The sequence below is a fragment of the Lepidochelys kempii genome, chromosome 10, assembly GCF_965140285.1.
Source record: "Lepidochelys kempii isolate rLepKem1 chromosome 10, rLepKem1.hap1, whole genome shotgun sequence".
NCBI lineage: Eukaryota > Metazoa > Chordata > Testudines > Cheloniidae > Lepidochelys > Lepidochelys kempii.
The window spans coordinates 17,255,661-17,270,230 of NC_136389.1; the positions used below are offsets into that span (position 1 = coordinate 17,255,661).

General features: G+C 48.7%; 1 protein-coding gene across 3 annotated transcripts in view; it reads right to left on the reverse strand.

Moving 5' to 3' along the window:
* Positions 1 to 2,603, reverse strand: part of LOC140918267 (acyl-coenzyme A synthetase ACSM4, mitochondrial) — a 28,949-nt gene extending 26,346 nt beyond the window's left edge. The window contains exon 1 of one of the 3 annotated variants that reach the window (XM_073362252.2): positions 2,454 to 2,603. The gene's annotated coding sequence lies outside the window, so the exon portion shown is untranslated. Of the gene's footprint in view, positions 1 to 863; positions 963 to 2,179; positions 2,346 to 2,453 lie in introns of those variants that run through there. The other 2 variants (XM_073362251.2, XM_073362253.2) reach the window with 2 other exon arrangements.
* Positions 2,604 to 14,570: the final 11,967 nt, after the last annotated feature.

Consider the following 14,570-nt stretch of genomic DNA (forward strand, 5'->3'; position numbering starts at 1 on the left):
CGGGAAACCACGGTGCATGGAGGCTAAGTACCCCTTTGTGGGCTCTCCAAATCCCCCATTCCTCACCCAATACCTTGGAACTGCACAAGTTCCTCTAGAGAATACCTATAAGGCAGGGGAATGATTTGCCCCAAAGAAACTTTTTGATAACACAAGTATTGTGGATAAACAATTCTCCTTGCTCATATGGGACATTTAGATTTCAAAGACATGGCTTTCTAACAAAGAGGATGTCTGTGATATATAATCAGTTACTCTTCTTCTTTGAAGGTTATTCTTTCTCTTCATCTAGGACAGGGGTGGGCAAACCACGGCCCGCGGGCCGCATGTGGCCCGCCAGCCGTTTTAATCCGGCCCTCAAGCTCTTGCTTGGGAGCAGGATCTGGGGCTTGCCCTGCTCCGGCGCTCCAGCCAGGGAGCAGGGTCGAGGGTCACGCTGCGCGGCTTCCAGAAGCAGCAGCGTGTCTCCCCTCCTGCTCCTACACATAGGGCAGGGGTGAGCAAACTTTTTGGCCAGAGGGCCACATCTGGGTATGGCGGGCCATGAATGCTCACAAAATTGGGGTTGGGGTGTGGGAGGGGGTGAGAGCTCTGGCTCGGGGTGCGGGCTCCAGGGTGCGGCCATAAATGAGGAGTTCAGGGTGTGGGAGGGGGCTCCGGGCTGGGGTGGGAGTGGGGGGCATGAGGGCTCCGGCTGGGGGTGCAGGCTCTGGGGTGGGGCTGAGGATGAGGGGTTTGGGGTGCAGGAGGGTGCTCTGGGCTGAGACCTAGGGCTTCGGCAGGCGGGAGGGGGATCAGGGCTGGGGTAGGGGATTGGGGCGCCGGGGAGCGGCTCAGGGATGCAGGCTCCAGGTGGGACTTACCTCAAGCAGCTCCCAGAAGCAGCAGCATGTCTCCTCTCTGGCTCCTAAGCGGAGGTGCGGCCAGGCGGCTCTACTGCGTGCTGCCCCGCCCACAGGCACTGCCCCTGCAGCTCCAATTGGCCTTGGTTCTTGGTCAATAGGAGCTGTGGGGGTTGCGCTTGGGGGGCGGGGGATACAAGTATTGTGGAGAATTGTGTTATCAAAAAGTTTCTTTGGGGCAAATCATTCCCCTGCCTTATAGGTATTCTCCAGAGGAACGTGTGCAGTTCCAAGGTATATGGTGAGGAATGGGGGATTTGGAGAGCCCCAAAAGGCTCACCCCGATTTAGGACAATAGCAGAATCAAAGAGAAAATGTTCTGCAGCTTGGAATTTGTTCTGCTGGTGCCAAAAGAAACTCAGATGCTAGAGTTTCAACTTTTGTTCTAAATCTAGGACTCCCAAGTTACAAGTGAGGTCTACATTTGGCAAACCACATTCTCCCACCCCCATCTGTCTCTTCTCTAATTGATCATCTCAATAATGAAATCCTTCTAACATGGGTTTACTTATAGCTTTCCCATTTTGTAAGATTGAATTGTCTTTTTTAAAAACTTATTTTATAGGTGAACTAATTAGGTTTCAATTAGATATCAGTATAATAGTCTCTCTATGCTTACAGACAGCCCCCCAACCTGAAGCAAATACTCACCAGCAACCACACACCACATAACAGAACCACTAACCCAGGAACCTATCCTTGCAACAAAGCCCGTTGCCAACTGTGTCCACATATCTATTCAGGGGACACCATCATAGGGCCTAATCACATCAGCCACACTATCAGAGGCTCGTTCACCTGCACATCTACCAATGTGATATATGCCATCATGTGCCAGCAATGCCCCTCTGCCATGTACATTGGTCAAACTGGACAGTCTCTACGTAAAAGAATAAATGGACACAAATCAGACGTCAAGAATTATAACATTCAAAAACCAGTTGGAGAACACTTCAATCTCTCTGGTCACTCGATTACAGACCTAAAAGTTGCAATTCTTCAACAAAAAAACTTCAAAAACAGACTCCAACGAGAGACTGCTGAATTGGAATTAATTTGCAAACTGGATACAATTAACTTAGGCTTGCATAGAGACTGGGAGTAGATGGGTCATTACACAAAGTAAAACTATTTCCCCATGTTTATTCCCCCCCCCCACCCCGCGCCTGTTCCTCAGACGTTCTTGTCAACTGCTGGAAATGGCCCACCTTGATTATCACTACAAAAGGTTCCCCCCTGCCCCACCCCGCCCCGCTGTCCTGCTGGTAATAGCTCACCTTAAGTGATCACTCTCGTTACAGTGTGTATGGTAACACCCATTGTTTCATGTTCTCTATGTATATAAATCTCCCCAATGTACTTTCCACTGAATGCATCCGATGAAGTGAGCTATAGCTCACGAAAGCTTATGCTCAAATAAACTTGTTAGTCTCTAAGGTGCCACAAGTACTCCTCTATTTTATATGTCCCGTGTTTAGGTTCAATGATTTTAAAAGTTTTATAAACAAACAAAAAAAATGCAACCAACCAAGCAAGCAACCAAAAACTCACCTAATGGCGACTCCAGTTTAGTAATATCTTTTTTCTGATTTTCTGGAATTTAGGAAAGATGTTGAACTTGCTGGTCACTTGCCAGCTACTCACATTCCACAGGATGAACTGTAACACACTGGGGAGAACAGAAAGTCTCTGAGAGCTCCTTGCAGATCTGCAAGACAAAGTGAATACTTTACCTATTAAGGATTTCAGAACATAGAAGTAAACATTAACTTTCAATATGAAACACAAATTCTTTATTTGCTAAAATAAAGTTTGTTCTAAATGCTGTTTTTAAATAGGTAAACAGGGCATTTCTCAGTGTTCTAAAGCAGATAAAAAAGTTCTTAACATATATTTTCTCTCTCTCACCTTATGTAGGTATCAGACAGAGGAAATATTGCTGATAATACAGATTAGGATCTTGAATATCATTTTGTGTTTAGATCTCATTTAGAGCTTTTTTGAGCCAAATTCACTCCATTCACTTTAACTGGATTGCACCAACAGAAAACCTGGTCCTGTGTGTTTATCTATATTGCTGAATAGTGTTTAATAAATATGAATGTTATGAGATTGACTTAATCCTCTGGATTTTATCTGACAAATACCAGTAAGTAAATATTTTGTTTGTGTACTTTACTTTCCTTTATAATGTACAAAAACTGCCTCATAATTTAAAAAAAATGTTTTTCTTCTTGACTTTAGTTTGGGAATTTCCCTGTTTGGGACTCCTTGGAGGATTAACAACATGCATTCAAAACAGTGAAATGTGGGTGCTGAGGAAGGCTGAAAGGTGGTGGATTGATGTTTTTGATTCTCGTTGTCTTGGTCAGCTGCGCCTACTATGGGCACAACAAGATTAAAGCAATGCCGATATTTGTAGCCAAACCCAGCAACTGCCTCCATCAATACTGGTTTGGTTTTCGTGGCTTTCTTGGTCTATGTGAGACAAACTGCCTCCAAACCAGGACTACTCTCTCAGCTGCCCCTCTTACAGAGCCACTGTGAATCACCCCTCAGGCTTGCAGCAACAGCTCACTGCACTTATTTACCCTTTTCGCAGAGGCTACAATGACTCAGCCTTCAGGCATGCGGCAATACCCTATCCCTGGGTTAGATGACCACCAGGATCAGGTATTTTCCCCCACCCCACCATAGCTGTAGATCAGTCTGTGCAACAGCATTACCCAACCAGGAAACCTCCTGCTGTCTTGCAGTGTATCAGACTTTATAGACTCCCAAGCTGCTCCTGATCTAGTGCCTGTTCCTTCCCCAGCCTTGCCTGAGACCTGTTCCAGTCTTGTCCTTGCCCTAGTCTGACCTTGCTCCGGTTCTGTTAATGAACCACACATCAGCCTTGCCTCTGCCTCCTGCCCCCCTCAGACTCTGACCATGAAGATTTGACCTTTGGCTTGCACTTGGACTCTAGCTACAGTACTGCTTTTGGCTTGTTTACAGACTACGATCTCAGTTCTGACCCCAGCCTGTCCCCGAATCTTGGTTCCAGCATCACCCTCAGCCCAATCCTGTTCCTATATCTGACTTTGATCTCCACTCCAACTACCAGGCTTGACTATTGGGAGTCAGCGCCTGATAGTTTGCATAGACTCCACTGTACTGTACCGCAGGGCCTTGATGGAGCATTTGAGTCCCTGTTCTAGACCCTCCAGAACCAAATTGTCCAGCTGCAGTTAGAGAATGCCTTCCTCCAATAGCAGGATTGTGGTCCAGAAATCCCCTTGCCAGAATTGTTTGATGCAGACTGCCACAAGTTCTGAGGGTTTATCAATCAGTGCTGCTTGCTATTCCTGATGAGGCCATCTTTGTACCCAGATGACCAGATGAAGGTGGTTATTAGTCTACTGTCTGAAGAAGCCCTACAGGGGTCTGACTCATCCTGGAATGGGCAGACCCAATGCTGGGCCACTTTGAGGAATTCATTCACTCCTCATTAGTATTCAGTGACCCCAACTGAGCCCATACTGCTGAAGCAACCATACAGTTCCTCACCCAGGGCTCATGACCCATCTCCACCTATGTAGCCCTCTTATGGCACTTGGCGGCCAATTCAGCCTGGAACAAGTGGTTCAAGTCTAACATTTTTGTCAAGGATTGACTGACGCTATAAAGGATGAGCTAGCTCAGGCTGACTCCTATACAGAGTTTCTACTCTACATCAAACTCTGCATTAGAATTGAGAACAGGCTGCTCAAGTGTCCCCTGGAAAGGAAATAGGCTACTACCCTTTCCTAGCCTAGTGTCAAGAGCTTCCATATATACCCTTTGCCTAGTTTTGGACCTGACCCCATGCAGATTGACAGCCCCAGGAAGCACCTCACGGCCAAAGAGAAGGAATATTGGCATTGAAATGGCTTTTGCCTGCATTTCAGAGGAGGTAGTTGCTTTGTGTCAGGGTGGCCCCACAAATCCAGACCTGCTACAGTGCCAGGAAGCTACCCTATCCAATCCCAGTAGAGGGGTCATGGCTGGACATGACCTGGAAGGCAAGCTCTTTGCATGACTGGATCCCCTCTTCTGCCTGACTGTGTCCTGGCAGTGGCAGAGCCCACCAACCACTCCTCCAGCTGAGAGCCCCTGCCATGCCCAAAGTAAGCTGTACTTCATTTGCATTAATCAACTCTGGGACGTCCAGCAACTTTGTGGACTTGGCCTTTGACTAGGCCAACCACTTGCCCATCCAGAGGAAGTTGTTCCAGAGCATGTAGAAACTATTGATGGCAGTACGCTGATTTCCAGGCCAGTTGCCTATGCGACAACCCCTCCCCAGGTTAGGATTGGGGATCACCAACTATGCAATTCGACCTAATCCTTGCACCGCACTGTCCGGCTATATTGGGCCTCCCTGGCTCTCCCTTTACAAAATGAACATTTTGTGGGTGGCACGGGAGATATGGTTTAACTCCAGGTTTTGCTGGCTGCAGCGTCTATGAAAACCCAGCAGGGAAGACGCTGGGACCTCCCTCTTGGAAGGCATCCTCCCTGCTCTGTACTACCTGTTTCCGAAGATACTGGTTCATCAATCCCAGTCAAGTATAGCGATCTTGTGGATGTGTTCAACTAACAGAAGGCTAACGTTCTACCCCCCACACTGAACCTATGACTATCCTATAGACCTCCAGGCAGGGGCAAAGATCCCCTTTGAACACATTTACCCATTATCAGAACCCAAACTCAAGGCCCTATGGGATTATCTGGATGAAAATCTGGCTAAGAACTTGATTTGGACCTCCAAATCCTCTGCTGGTGCCCCCATCCTGTTTGTTAGAAAGAAGGACAGGACACTGCACCTCTGTGTTGATTATTGTGCCCTGAATGGTATTACCATCAAGAACAAATACCCTCTTGCGCTGATCAACAAGCTCCTAGAACAGGTTGGTGTGGCAAAGGTCTTCACCAAGCTCAACCTGCACAGTGTGTACAACCCCTTCTACATACAGGAGGGTGATGAGTAGAAGACAGCCTTCCAAACCTGGTATGGCTACAGTGAAAACCCGGTTATGTTCTTTGGCCTCGCCAACGCCCCAGCCACATTTCAGTGTTTAGCGAATGATATCTTCAAGGATGTCCTAGACCAGTTCACTGTGATTTACTTAGAAAACATCCTTGTCTTCTCAGAGAACCAGACTGTGCATTACCAGCATATCCTAAAAGTGCTGGAACACCTTAGGAAAAATGGCTTATATGCCAAACCAGAAAAACATGAATTTGACTGCACCATATTTGATGTAGCTGATTTTGTGTCATCAAAGAGGATCACCATGGATCTATGAAAAACTGCCAGCATTATGGACTGGGCCCCACCAAGGACCATCCATGACATCCAGTGCTTCCTGGGATTTGCAAACTTCTACTGGAGGTTTATCAAGGAATTCTCTTGAGTACTTGCCCCAATTACCCAACTCCTCTACGAGAACTCCACCTGCATCAGGACATCAGAGGGCCAATGGGCTTTTGAGCAACTGAAGGACTTCACCTCTGCACCCATATTGAGGCACCCGGATCAATCCAAGCCCTTTGTTGTCAAGGATGCTTCCAATTATGCCATTGGGGCAGTACTGTCACAGCTTCAGGGGTCATCTAGCATTCTCCATCCATGCGCATTCTACTCCAGAAAGGTAAGTCCTATGGAGCAGAACTATAAAATCTATGACAAAGAGCTGCTAGTCATCAAGACTGCCTTGAGGAGTGGTGTGACCACTTGGAGGGTGCATGTTTTTCCATTCACATATTCACCAACCACAAAAACTTAGAACACCTGCAATCTGAGAAAGCCCTCAACCAGTGCCAGATCCAATGGTTCCTGTTTTTTCATGCTTTGAGTTCACTACATTATTGACCTGGAGGCCAGAATGGCAAACCCAATGCACTCTCCCACAAGGGGGAGTGCCTTTCTGGCAAAGAAGGACCACCAGAACCTTCCGCCATACTGAAGTCCCACAATTTCGCCAATGTATTAATGAACATGGACCTATTATCTCTTACAAAATCCTCCTTATCGAGCAACCAATTGGCGACTAAACAGATGTTTCCCAATGCTGAGCCCAACCCAGATTTTTCTGTCAAGAATGGGATACTTCTGTTCCAAGGCTGTGTTTATGCACCTGAAGGCTCACTCTGTCTTGCAATTCTCTGACTATGACTCACCTTCTGGACAGCCATTATGGACATCGGAAGACCATGAAACTGATCACATGACATTTCTGGTGGCTCCAATTGCATGCCTCTGTGAGGTTGTACATTGACTCATGCAAAGTATGTTGCTACCTGAAGACCCTCCCATGCTAAGCCCCTCGGTCCCCTGACCTACTCCTTCACAACCCTAGGAATCTATATCTATGGATTTTATTGTACAGTTCCCTAATTTCCAGAACCACACCATCATATTAGTAGTAGAAGACCTCCTCTCCAAGATATCCTACTTAGTGCCCTGCTGCAAGATCCCCACCACAGAGGTGACAACCCATCTATTTTTTGACCATGTTTTAAGGCTTATGGGTTACCTTCCAATACCATGTCACACCACAGACCACAGTTCATCTCCCACTTTTGGCAGGAATTTTTCCACCTCTTAGTTATTGACCTATGTCTCTTCACCATCTATCATTGCCAAATGGATGGGCAGTTGGAATGAGTAAATCAAGTTTTAGAGCAGTGCTTGTCGTGATTTGTCAAATTCCACCAGGATGACTGGGTCCACCTTCTACCCTTCGCAGAGTTCACCTACAACTCTGACCATAAGTCCACCCAATAGACCCCCTTTTTTTCCAGCTAGTTTCCATCCCCAGTTCCACCCATCACTCCCCTCGACTTCCCACATTCCTGCCACTCCTGACTTGGTCAAACACCTCCATCATATCCAGGAGGAACTAAGAGCCTATCTGGACACTACCAATGCAGACTACAAGTGATTTGCTGATTGCCACCACCTGCCTAACCCTCCCATCACCATTGAGGACAATGTATGACTGTCAATGAAGCACGTGGATACCTCCTGTTCCTTCCGCAAACTTGACTACCGATACCTGGGACCCTTCCTTGTCACCCAGCAAATAAACCTGGTCACTTTCTCCCTCCAACTACCCCCTCCCCCGCACAATGTGAGTACACCCTTTATTCCATGTCTCTCTACTAAAAAAGCACACACCCCAACTCCCTGACGGGATGAATGCAGATGCCTCCTCCTCCAGTCATGGTGCAAGATCAGGAAGAATACCTGGTGAACCAAATCCTTGATTCCAAGATCCTCCAAGGGAAGTTCCTGTACCTCAAAGATTAGGAAGTTTATGGTCTAGAGGAGTGCTCATGGGAGTCATCAAGCAACATCCATGCCTCTGACCTAGCCCATGAGTTCTACCAATCCCAGTTCAGTCCAGGAATGCCAAGATGCCCTCAGGGATAGGGAGGTGTGATGTGAGGCAAACTCGCAGCCAAACCAGGGCTGCTCGCTCAGCTGCCCCTCTTACAGAGCTGAAGTGAGGTATACAGCAACAACTCATTACACTAACTTGCCCTTTTCTCAGTGCCTGCAGTGACTTAGCCTTCAGGCTTGTGGCAGCAGCCTAAGCCTGGATAGAGCCTGGGTCAGATGACCACTGGCTCAGGTATTTTCCCTACCCCTCCAGAGATGCAGATCAGTCTGTGTAGCAGCACTACCCAACCAGGAATCCTCCTGCTGCCTTGCAGTGTATCAGACTCTCTAGACTCCCAGCCTGCTCCTAATCTAGTTCCTGTTCCTTCCCCAGCCTTGTTGGAACCCTGTTCCAGCCTTGCCCTAGTCTGGCCTTGCTCCAGGCCTGTAACTGACCCTCTCCAGCCTTGCCTCAGTCTCCTGACTGCCTCAGACTCTGACCATCTGGCTTGTACCTGGACTCCGGTTACAGTACTGCTTTTGGCTTGTCTACAAACTCTTATCTTGTTTCCGACTCCAGCCTGTCCCCGGATCTCAATTCCAGATCTACCCTTGACCCAGTCCCAACCCTATGTCTGACTTCGACCTCCACTTCAACCATTAGGCCTGACTATCGCTAGGCAGCACCTGAAAGTATGGACATACTATTAGGATGGAAGACCAACACATTACGTAGCATGTTTACCAAGGAATGCCACTTCCCAGCTGGCAATGGCAGTGTTTGTCCCATCTAATCTATCTAATCTTTACTTTAGCGTCTTTTTTCTGATATATGGGAATATGGTCTCTTAAAGTTTAAGAAAACAGCAATTGTAAAATGCAAGTTAAAGTTAAAATGTAAGAATTTTTTGTTCCTTTTATGTTTCTTCTCATTTTGTAATGCCTCTGTGTGTGGGGAAATGGTCCCGCAATTGTGAGACATTTTCCTGGTTTCTATCCTACCCTGGTGGAATTGGATGGTGAAAGGATCTAAGTCCCTGCCCCAACTCCTTTTACCCAGATGCCTGCCTGACCTTGAGGACTTCGCTTCCACTCTCCCCTGCAGCAGAGTCCTAGTAATCCCGACAAGATTGGGCCCAGGATCCCTGGGAGCTTAACCCCCAGTCTTATTGTGGGTAACGGGGACAGGGGCTAAGATGTCCCTACTCCGACATACTCTCTTCTCACCAGCCACCTCCCTGTCCTGGTGATCGCTACATTGAGTTTAAACCAGATGCCATTTATTAAGCGACAACTGTATACAAATAAGGGGAAAATGGAAAAAGTTGGAGGAGCCAGGAATCCCACCCGATGGGCACAGGATCACCACAAACAACAGTTTCTGGGACTCGAGAAAATTCACAGTTTATTCCTTACACAGCCCAGGCCTCCTTCCCAGGCCCTGGCTGTGCTGCAGTGATACTGCAGGAAAGACACTCACTCTCGTGGTGGCTTCTTGCCCTCAGGCTGTAGCTGGCAGGACCCTTCTCCCCAGCATCAGGCTTCCCGTTGGGGTCATTTCCCCCCTCTCAGAGTCCAGCCTATGAGGCCCTCTTGTCTGGCAATGGCACCCTCTGCTGGGCGCTCTCTCCCCAGGCCCCTTGCTCTCCCCTGCCTCTCTTGGTTCCAGTACTACTTGGCTAGCATTCACTCTCCTGGCTCTGCCCCTGCAGCACCCCCAGTAGCTCAGCCCTGGATCACCGTCGGCATGGCTGGTCTCCGCTGCTCCAGCTCCGGGCTCCTGCTCTGGTTCTGGCCTGCTGCCCTGGCAGCCCCAGCTCACACAGAGGACGGGCCCTGGGCTCTTGACTCTCTCATTGGTCTGCCTGCCCTGTCAATCTGGCTGAATGGCGTGCTGGCCTCTCCCCATTGGCCCTGGGGACCTCTCACTCTCAGGATCTTTTGTGACCCATCTCCTGTTTTCCTGGTACTGAGAGAGGGTCAACCAATCCTCACCCCACTAAGCTTCAGTAAGGGGCCAACAGCCCCCCACACCTCTAAATATAAATGGTCTTTTCTAATGCTTAACTTTGATATTAGGGTTTACTTCTTAATACATGCAAATACCCCACAAGCGCACCACAGCCATTGAAACTGTCCAGTTTCCTCAGGCAAGTTCCTTGAGGGAAAAGTTTGTTTCTGGCCAAAATGTTCAGGGCAGCTGCCACCTGTTTTAAACTGTTTTTTATACAACACGGAGACAATGAGCTAATTACTTGCTGATGCCCAGGTAGCAAGGCTAGAGACAGGACCAGATTAATTTTTTGTGGGTCCCCCTGGGGACAACGGGGAATGGTGCGGGGTGCAGGGGGAGAGGGGCGATTCCCAGAGTGAGGGGCTGGCCATGGGCAATGGAACACTGCAGCAGGGGCAGCCCCGCTCCACTTAGCCTAGTGCGAGGGCACTGTTTACAAACTGGCAGCCACCAGATGCGCACTGGCCTGCCTGGCCCTGTGCGTCCCTTCCCCTCATGGTGGGACTGTGCCACACACCACACTGCCCCACCCCCGCCCAATGCCCCCCCGACCCGCTATACCCAGTGCCCCCAGGTTCTGCTATACACATGCCTCCCCACCCAGAGACCTCCTGTCAAGGACCCTCCACCACAACTGCACAGCACCCTGCACACCATCCCCCAGCCCAGTGCCTCCCCCCCACCACAGACCCTCCCCATGCCTAGCACACCCCAGCCCCACCATCACAACTGCACAGCGCCCCACCCAGAACCCCCAGTGCCTAGCACCCCAACACACACAAACCTCTCCCATCCGCCACTGCCAACAACCCCCCCCACAGCCCCATAGACCCACTGCCCCGTACCCTACCCCCAGCCACACTCACTGGCCTCGCTGGGAAGTGACCGTGTTTGCCAGGTTGAGCCAGCACGACTGGGGGTGGTCCCAGGGCAGGGATCACTCCAGTGCCTCGGAAGCAGTGTGATCAGCCAGGCCAGAGCAGAAGTGGGGCCTGCCCAGGCCAGGCTCCCTCAGGACCCACTTGCTCGGCGGTGCCCGGCCAAGCCCCCCCCCCGGGTGCCTCCCCCTGGCCAAGACCAGCCCAGCCTCTGCACCAGTCCCAGGTGGTTTAGCTCTGGGAAGGCAGGTGGGGCCCCACAGGTGGTGGGCAGCAGAGACTGCTCAGATCCAGAGATTAAAGAGTGGGGCAGATGCCTGGGACGCAACCCCAACATCCTGCCTGTCCTGGCCGTGCCCAGGGGCCCCATGGCCAGCAATCCTGCTCAGCTCACATGGCGGAGCCCAGCTGCTGGTCAGCGAGCCCCCTACAGGCGAGCTGGACCTGCTGGCTGGGAGCCACACATACAGCAAGGCCTGGGTGCTGGACTGCCCTGAACGAGGGGCCAGACCTGGCTATGTGGATGGGTTAGCTGGGTCCCTAATGAACCCCTTCCCAGTGTGGGTACAGAACCACACCCGCACTGGTGCCATTGTAAACCCAGTACTGGCTATAGAGGTCTATAAGGACCATCTTCCTCCACCCAGCCTCCTCTCCATTTATACAAAGCCCTGCTAGCATTAATGCCTCATAAATATGGGGAGGGCAGAATGCAGTTTTTGTAGAAAGGTTAGTGCAGCTACATGTTTTCCTTAACACAATTGACATCTTCAAGGTTTTACTAATTTTGTAACGCCTAACGTAATAATGGTCCATTATTTTAGAAAAATCTCTCTCTGTGTCTCACACACACAGGAGACCAGCAAATGAAACTACACGGGCTTCAGGTCAAACCTTACGTTCACAGGAAACAAATATTTTTAAAGAAAAATTACATTTGATATAAACATTTCTATCTATTACCATAATTGATTTCCTGTTGCCTCTGAGAATAATATCAAGATGGGGGGAAAGTGGAACTGAAGGACATTGTATTCAAAATGATGCTCTTTGTTTTTTTATGATAGAGTTACATTTAACCAAGTTTCATCTATATCGCTCAGAAAGAAAGTTGAGCTTGAGGACCATATTTTGCTTCCAAATACTTGTAGGTGCTACTGTGTATTTCAGGAATTATTCCAAATGGAGCAGACAGCAGTCATCGTCAATACTTTGAAGTTGGGGAGAGGGAAAGAATTTACAGTTTTGAATTAATGAGTCACCATCTTGAACATTAGGCACAAGTTTGTTATAAACAATAACACAAAGGAGATGGTATAGTCTAATGCAGTATTCCACACAAGGACAGTGAGCAAGGAGAATGATCCTGTGTTCTGATGTAGAATGAATCACGCGGACAGATCTCTTGACTTTTACCCACTTTTTCAGCTGAAGGTACAAAGAGCAGGAGCTAAAGGGGAAATCATGCGGTGCATCTTCTGTGGCCAGTTTGACAAGGGGTAATAGTTGGGGGGGAAGTTCCATAGTTCAAGCTTGCAGAAAATAAAATTATAGCTCTTTATATTTAACAGACTGGATTAGAGTCTGCAAAATCAGCAAACTAAATTAATCCTGGCTCCACTGAAGTTGACTGCAAAACTCCCATTGATGTCAGTGGGGCAGAATTTCACCCTAACTCTTTTTAAAGTTCCTGATCTTAACCTTACTTAGGAGCCCAAATCTGGATGCAGGTGCTGAATTTTGTACCAAATTTTGAAAATGTGGCTTGAGTTACTTTGCCATATAACAGCTGAATGGCAGAGCCGTGACTAGAACTCAAGTGTTCAGAATTCCTGCCCTTGATATTGGAAAGGGTAGTAGCCCATCTCAGCATGCGCCCTGACAGAACAAAATGGAGGAGAACAGCCAGCTGGTGCCCCCAGAAGACCCACAGGATGCAGAGTGGTGGGGTGTGGGGGAGAGCTGGTGCCCCCAGAAGACTCATGGGATGTGGGGGTGGGGGGGAGGGAAGAGAAGCCATTGTGCAGTCAGCAGGCATGTTGACAGGGCTACTACCCTCTCCAATCCCAAGGTTTTCCTGGGGGACCTAGGAATTAGGGGTTTCCACTTCCTAATGCAGTTAAGGCTTCCCTAGCTATTGTGCTAGGCCTCATGGGGTGTTCCCCTGCAGCTTACTGCAGAGCCACTGCAGTGAGAAAGAGAGTGTTTCCTACTCCTACTGCTCTGTTTGCATGTGTGCACATGTGCACAGATTGTGGGGTACAAGAGGCTGGCCCCTAGGATAGCCCTGGAATTGAGAGAGAAAGACCCTTCCTGACTGCAGCACCAAAGATAAAAGCTGAGGGGAAGACCAGTGGAGTTTGTTGTGGTAATGGGGATTGGAAGGAGAGCAGCCAGTTTGAAGGGGGAGATGGGGAGATTGATTTTGGCAGGTAGAGGGTATATCTACATACCAGCTGGGAGGATGCGTCCCAGCACTGGTAGACAGACATCTGATAGTGCTGACTGAGTTAGTGCACTAAAAATAGCATTGGCCACAGTGGCACGGGCTGTGGTTTGAGCTAGCATCCCTCAAGTACAATCCTGCCTGACCCCATAGGTACCTACTAGGGCAGCTAGCCTGAGCTGCTGCCACTGCCACTCTGCTATTTTTAGCATTCTAGCTCGAGCAGAGCTAGAGCATGTCTTTGTCTACATGTTCTGGGAAGCACTCTCTCAGCTGCTATGTAGATATAGCTTTAGTTTGAACTGCAACTACGACAGCCAGGCTGGAAAGTCAAATGGAGATGTGAGATTGCACAGAGGAGGAAAGGATGAGTATTGAGAGGTAGGTTTGGGAGTCATCAGCCATGAGTGCAGATGATGTCACCCAGAGATAAAGTGTCAGGGAAAAGGAGAAGAGAATTGAGAGGAGAGATTTGCAGGATGCCAAACAGAGGGAAGGAGATGGAACCACTGAAAATGTGAAGGAGGCTTTCATCAATAAGAAGAGAAAGGGAAGCTAGAATTGAGGAGGGAGTGAATTGAGGAGTGTGTTGAAAGTGGCAGACAGATCAAGAAGGAGTCAGGAGACTTGGCCAGGAGAAAGTGACCTCGGTTAAAGATGTTATGGGAGTACGCAAGCCTCGGAAAGTAGATTCAAGGGGATTCAGCTGTGAGTAGAGAAGGGAGTTGGTGACATTCAAGGCACCTGGAGAAAAAGGAAAAGGAAGAAGATTGGGTAGTTGAGAAGAATGATTAGTTTGACTGAATGGCTCTAACATATGTATTGGAAATGCTATCAGAGCAAGCTAGCTAAACAGTATTTTAAAATCTTTGTGACACACTGATGCACAGTTAAAAAATAAACCATTACCAAAAACAGGGTG